Raw genomic sequence first — 7,344 nt, forward strand, 5'->3', positions numbered from 1 at the left:
CGCCCGTTCGCCCGGCGGCCCCGGCTTATACAACAGAAATGCACCGCACTCTGCACACTGGCCAAGAGGAGGAAGGATCCCCGGCAGCTTTTGGGGAGAAGGGGGGGTCTCCCAGTCCCGAAACTGCCGCTGCAGCCCACCCGAAGCAGGACCCCCGGAGGGGTCAGGTCCCTCCGCTGTCCCCTCCCGGGTTAAGTAAACGTGTGTCGGTCTCCCGGGGACAGACATTGACTTTTCCGCCCCGACTCTCACGCATGCGCACTGGGACCCTCAGGCAAGCGCCGAAAAGAAAACATCTTGAGCGATGGGGAGGGACCCTAAACTGAGACCGGGCAGGTCATCGGGGGCACGGCGCAGCCCGAGGTGGCCGCGGCCGCCAGCAGCCCCCCAAAACGGGAGTTGGAGAACCAAAAGGTTCTGAGAGGTCCCACCGAGATTTGAACTCGGATCGCTGGATTCAAAGTCCAGAGTGCTAACCATTACACCATGGGACCCGCTGGCTGCTCTAGGCGGCCATGAGTCTTCTCAAACCATATAACTGGGGGCCGAACAGTCTTCCCAGAACCGCGGCCAATGTCGGGTTCACCTGGCGTGGGCGCTGGGCCCGAGGTCGCAGGGGCGAGCGGGAGCGAAGCAGCGGGGGCCTCGGCGTCCCGGACGTTCCCGGTCCCGGGGTGTTCTGTCTAGCCGCCACTCTCCCTGCTGTCCTCGGGGTCCTGGCCGGCGTCCGGGGGAAGTCGGAGGGCGGGGAGCCGGCGGGGGCGCTCTCGGGGCGGAGGTGGGATGGGGGCTGGGAGCCCTGGATGCTGGGCGGGGCTGGAGGCCGGGCAGGCGGCTCCAGCTCCCAGCTCGCCAACGGGAAGCTCCGCGCCGCCTCCTGGGCTTCCTGCTTGTTTGCTTGCTTTATTTACACACGTGTGTCTTGCAGGGAATATTTTCGCTGAGCTCGGAGGGACCACAGTTCCAGGCCCGAGCGCGCCAGGCGCGCATTTTGGAGCAGGGGCTGCACCCCAGCTGGTGCCTGGAGCTCCACGCGGCTGGACCCAGCTGAGTTCTGCACGGAAGGTTTCACTTCCAGTTCCGGGTGTAGCTTGTAAAGGTACCTGGTAGGTGTTTCCTTTTAACCTGCAGGTTACCATCAGCTCAGAAACTAAGTTTTACTAAGAGCAGAACTGGGTACTGTTCCTTCAGGCCAGTCGCGCGACAGATAAAGTTTTGTATGCCGTTCGATCCAGCTGTTTTCGTTTTGGAGCTTTATCCACGGAGCTCCTGGGACAAGTGCCAAGTGTGCAGGACGGTCCTAGCTGTGTTGTTTATAACAATAAAGAACAGAAGCGAAATGTCCTTTAAGTGAAAATTGATTAAATAAATATCGACTATCAATACAGTAAATACTGTGCAGGAATTTAAGGCATAGGTTATTGTATTATCATGGGAAAAAAAAGACGCAGGCCTAAATAAACCAAACAAAAACTAATCTACTTACCAATTAGTATCCTATATAATAAAGAGCTAATATGCTAATTAGACCAAACAGCAGACCAGCTGTCCAGACGACCTTCCAGAGGAAGCTGGGGCTGCAAGGGGCAGAGCCCTTTGCATGAATTTTGCGCACCGGGCCTCTAGTGTATAATAAAATCTCACGTATACAAACAGAAAAGCTGTGTACCTATGTCATAAACAGTTGCCATTTATTTGCTCTGTGACCTCTGACTCCCTTTCTTGAAGGATCCAACATTGTGGGCCTGGGTGACACCAGGGCTGTCCCCCAAGATGTATTCTCCAGGCTTCTGGTAGCCAGCGTGAACGTGTGTGTCCTTAGCTGGCCAACGGGACTTAGAATCCCAGAAGCAGGGACGCTTTATAACTTGTCCCAAAACACGTGGAGGGTCACAGGGCCAGTGATGGCAGCCGCTCCGTGTCCACTGGCAGCAGAAGTGGCGTCCTAACCGGACTGTCTGGGATCCTGACCTTGGCTGGGTTCCTGGCTGCCTGGTTCCCCTCCCTTCTTGCCCATTTTCCTGACTTTGCTTTCCCCGTGAATTATCTGGCCACTGTCCAATGAACCCCTTCTCTGCTTAAGGTACGCAGAGTCTGTTTCTGTTTCATACAGTCCAGAACCTTCTTAGCCCAGATTGGAAAAGGCTTGTTGATGACAGTTATCTCAGGGGAGTACATTTTTGAGGGCCTTTTTTTCTGCACTGCTTGAAAAAATTTGTTCTAACGCTTGTATATTGTCAAAAGAAACATTACCAATTTTCCATTTTGAGGACGGAACCAAACTCCCCTTGAGCTCGTTTGGTGAGATAAAGGGGTCCCTCTATTAAGGCTGGAGTGACTTCATATGGAATTGATTTAATGTCAAATGACTTTAGTGTCCCTGGGCCTCAGCTTTCCCATCTGTTTCCTTCTTACAGGGGCTCTGTGAGTGTGTGAGTGTATTGCAATTAAATTTTCAAAAGCTACTGTAGAAACAACTAAAGGGTGATGATTACAGCCTTTTGAAAGAGTATAGGAGAGAGTTCCTTCTGTCTAGTACAAGGATAAAGGAGTGGCTTCCTCTTCTCACTTCTCCAGACTCCCACTCCCTAGTTCTTCTTTTGCAGTTCCCACCTCCCTCTTTCTCCGCCTCAGAAAAATCTTACCAAGTGAGACCCTGCTGAAACCCCTCTACTCATGCATTCCTCAAGTGCATGAAAGGATCCGCTCCCTCACAGCTTTTGTCGTTACTCGCTGGGATTATAGGTCATGGTGTTCTATGGTTCGGTCTCTCCCATCTTTCCGCCCCTCCTGGGCTAGGCTGTGAGCCCTTTGGGGGCCAGGGCCCAGGACTGACTGCTCGTTGAATGTGACTAGCGCCTTACCAAACACTTCACTAAACCCCTCTGGAGGGCCCAGGAGACCTTAGGAGGGAGAAACCACTTTACAGTTTTGTGTTCAGAGATCAGAGAAAACAGAGATAATATGGAATCCCCTTGTCCCAACAGCACTAGTTTCTTTTAACAGAAATCCACGGTGCACAACATCCCAAAGAAGTCTTTGACATCTTTGAGAACAGACTTCACAATAAGCCTCCACAAGGTGGCCCCTGCAGCGTGGGGGAGTCAGGTGTAGTTAGGGTCAGTGGGGTTCAATCTGAGGGCTGACCTTCGGCAGAGTGCACCCCAGAAAGTACAGTGAGGTCAGGGGTTCAGAAAAGAGGGCGAAAGTCCAGGATGCGAGACTTTTAAGATATTCTCCCAAATTTTTTGTGAGCCTGAATAAGTGGATAATGAATGGAGTAATGGGTACAATGATGCTTTGAGTACAGTAGTTAACATTAAAAATATTCATAATCACTAGCAAAGCTAGGTTCATCCATTTCCTTTATCCATGCAGAGGCCCCTCACAGGGAGCTGGGATGGGATCTGCCTTGCTCAGCACCCTCACCACCCAGGTTAGGCGATATCTGCCACAAATCCCCTTTGCCTTGGCAGCTCTGGCATTCCCCAGGAAAATCTGATGGAGGAATCTGGCCACTTACTTTTTAAACAGCAGCATCCACATTTTATCTCTTTCTTGAGTGTTTTCACTTTATTTTTAAAAATGAATTATTTTATATTTTCAGATTATAAAGATAAGACATTTACGATGGAAAATGTAGAAAATACAGTAAAGTACAGAGAAGATTTAAAAATTACCACAGCCTGGCCAGTTTGGCTCAGTGGATAGAGTGCCTGTGGACTGAAGGGTCCCAGGGTTGATTCTGGTCAAGGGCACATGCCCAGGTTGTGGGCTCGATCTCCAGTGAGGGGCGTGCAGGAGGCAGCCGATCCATGATTCTTTCTCATCATTGATGTTCCTATCTCTCTCTCCCTTCCTCTCTGAAATCAATAAAAATATATTTTAAAAAATAAAATTAAAATAACCACAGTCCCAACAGGCACTTTTAACATTTGATGTGTTTCATTTCCTTTTTAAAAAATGCATTTTTAGAGATCAATCAAAGGACTTATATGTAAGCATATAGGCCTAACCAATGGACACAGACAACAGGGGGGTGAGGGCATGAGGGGGAGGATAGGGGGTAACGTGGAGATAAGGACACATATGTAATAACTTAATCAATAAAAAAATTTAAAAAAATATAAAAAACAAAAAAATGCATGTTTACGTAGTCAGTTTCCCTGTATATATTTTTTTTTATTTTTTTTTTAAATATATATACTTTATTGATTTTAGAGAGGAAAGGAGAGGGGGAAAGAGAAACATCAATGTGGAGAGAGAATCATTGATTGGCTGCCTCCTGCATGCCCCCCACTGGGGATTGAGCCTGCAACCCAGGCATGTGCCCTTGGCCAGAATCGAACCCGGGACCCCTCAGTCTGCAGGCCAATGCTTTATCCATTGAGCCAAACCAGCTAGGGCATATATATATTTAAAAGTAGGTAGAATATGATTTTGTTGAGAGTGGTTTTCAGTCCGAATTTACTGCAAGTCCTATCATTTGGAGCCTTGCAGGGCTGGAAAAGCTGAATTCTCTACCCTAAGAGAAAGCACCAGCAGACACAGGAGACTTAGCCAGAGATCAGTTTGAGCAAAACAACCAGCCTAAAACATTGCAAAGCTTTAAACATTTTCTAAAAAAAAAAAAAAAAAGCACTTTCTGCCCACGATGAGGAAAAACTTGGGGGCAAAAAACAGATTATAGACGGTCTCTCTGTACCTTAGACGCCAATTTTGAATAGCCTCCAGGCAGAGGCAGTTTAACCGAGTCCCAGAGAATGGGCAGAGGCCTGCGGTTACCAGAATGGATTTCCCAGTCTCAGAGACTATGTCTAGACAAGATGTCTGAATTTGACTGCAATTATCAGCAACCCTGTAAGTTTTTGAGGTCTCACTGGCAATTCAGTTTCTTTAAAAATCTGACTGGTAATAGCCGGTGAGTCTTAACTCCTACGGCCATCCCCAGACTTGTGAATGCTACCCAACTCAAGGGGTTCGCCACTTGAGGTGTTCTGGTCAAGAAAGAGACGTAATTGTCATTAGGTAGTTCTGGAGATGGGATTCATGTCCAAAGCTCTGTCTCCCAGAAGACAGGCTTAGCCATTGCTTATATACACTATCTGGTTAATATTAATCTTGATTTCTTCTGTGAAGTTGGCTAAACCTATCTGGTTGGATTTGGGTCAAGTTCATGGGGTTACAGCTGCATCTGCAAAATACCGTGCTACATTTTAACATTTAGCAAGAATTGCACTTAGTAAGAACTGCTCAGACCTTGAGATCTTTGTCCTATCTAACATTATCCTGTATAATAAAAGGCTAATATGCAAATCGACCAAACAGCAGAACGACCGGTAGTTATGGTGCGCACTGACCACCAGGGGGCAGGCGCTCAATGCAGAAGCTGCCCCCTGGTGGTCAGTGTTCTCCCACAAGGGAAGCGCTGCTCAGCCAGAAGCCCTGAGCCAGGCTCACAGCTGGCGAGGGCAGTGGCAGTGATGGGAGCCTCTCCCGCCTTGGTGGCAGCGCTAAGGATGTCTGACTGAAGGCTTTTTTGTAGGCTGGTCCAGGGGGAGCGGGCCTAAGCCAGCAGTCGGACATCCCCCGAGGGCTCCCAGACTGCGAGAGGGCGCAGGCCAGGCTGAGGGACCCCTGCCCCGAGTGCACAAATTTCATGCACTGGGCCTGTAGTTGTACATAAAATGCATGTACTATTACACAAAGTGATTGTGCATATTAGTTAAAGCTGGAAAAGCTTTTGCAATAGAATCTTTATGACAATGGAATGAGGTAGGTGTGTCCAATTCCAATTTGGGAGAAAAAAAAAATGACTGCCAGTCTATATCCATATCTGAGAAATGCTGGCTTAAACTTAAACCGATTCCTTTACTACAGAACTTCTCAGAGCCTTTACTATACTAATGTGACTTGCAATTTTTTTTGAAAATTATTTGACCACTAAAATATTTTTCATTACATTTTATTAATATCTCACAGACACATCTTCAGAGACCCTGAGTTACTCTCGGGCCTAAGGGCGGGGCTAGACCAGTTGTAGAATCTGCTGACTCCGACGATAACAGAGAGCTTTTCCTCAACAACATGTGCTGCTCCATTCTGTAGATGACATGGGTCCTGAAGAGCCAGCAACTGGTCTCAAGTCCCTGGAATGCAGTGACTTGCCACCACACTTATACTGTTTATCATGGCACCTTAGCGTGGGGGTCCAAGTTCAATGCCTGGCATTCTGGAATGTGTCTTTAGGGTAGCAAGTCTGATGCCAGGAACAGCTTTGTTCTGACAGACAGTGGACTACCCAATGCTTTTTTTTTTTTTTTTTTTTTTAAACCTCATAGTTTTTTTTTTTTTTTTAATGATTATTTCATTTTTTTATTTTTGATATATATTTTATTGATTTTTTACAGAGAGGAAGGGAGAGAGAGAGAGAGTCAGAAAGATCGATGAGAAACATCGATTAGCTGCCTCCTGCACATCTCCTACTGGGGATGTCCCCGCAACCCAGGTACATGCCCTTGACCGGAATCGAACCTGGGACCTTTCAGTCCGCAGGCCGACGCTCTATCCACTGAGCCAAACCGGTTTCGGCCCCAATGCTCTTTTCTCTCCCTCCAACTGCCCGAATCCCATCCATCTCCCAGACTCCAGATAAGCTAACTCCACAGAGCCTTCCTCAGCTGCCTGGGCCAGGGTGACGTCTCCCTCCTCTGACCCGCTGATCTTGGCTGCCCAATGATGCTAGTGGACTGAACTGAGCCAGGCTGCAACCGCCTCAAGACAAGGACGCTGGGTTATTCACACTGTCTGAGCCCACAGGCAGAACCAAATAAAAATTTGTGGATGACGATGATGCTGGAGACGATGCTTCTCACTGCGAGCAAAAAGACCAGCCTACAACACTGCCACCCAGTAACACTCAAGGACCCAGCAGCCAGCCATTCTTTTGACTGAAGATACCAACCCTCTTTCTTGTGACACCTAAGGAAATGATGTGAGCTGCTGTACGTGCAAATGCTTCATAAACAGTAAAGCATCATACAAATAAATAATCATTATTAATATGGTCTTCATTGCCCTGATCAGAGATTGGTCCATTTCTTTTTTTTAAATTAAATCTTTATTATTCAGATTATTACATTTGTTCCTCTTTTTTCCCCCCATAGCTCCCCTCCACCTGGTTCCCACCCCACCATCTGCCCTTACCCCCGCCCCCACTGTCCTCATCCATAGGTGTACGATTTTTGTCCAGTCTCTTCCTGCATCCCCCTCACTCCTTTCCCCCTCAAGAATAGTCAGTCCACTCCCTTTCTATGCCCCTGATCCTATTATAATCACCAGTCC

At 47.9% G+C, this 7,344-nt stretch overlaps 1 non-coding gene across 1 annotated transcript; it reads right to left on the minus strand.

Moving 5' to 3' along the window:
* Nucleotides 1-422: 422 nt before the first annotated feature.
* Nucleotides 423-494, minus strand: TRNAQ-UUG. The gene has a single exon. It is a non-coding gene; the product is annotated as a tRNA-Gln (tRNA).
* Between the last annotated feature and the right edge of the window lie 6,850 nt (nucleotides 495-7,344).

This window comes from Myotis davidii, unplaced genomic scaffold (assembly GCF_000327345.1).
Source record: "Myotis davidii unplaced genomic scaffold, ASM32734v1 scaffold327, whole genome shotgun sequence".
NCBI lineage: Eukaryota > Metazoa > Chordata > Mammalia > Chiroptera > Vespertilionidae > Myotis > Myotis davidii.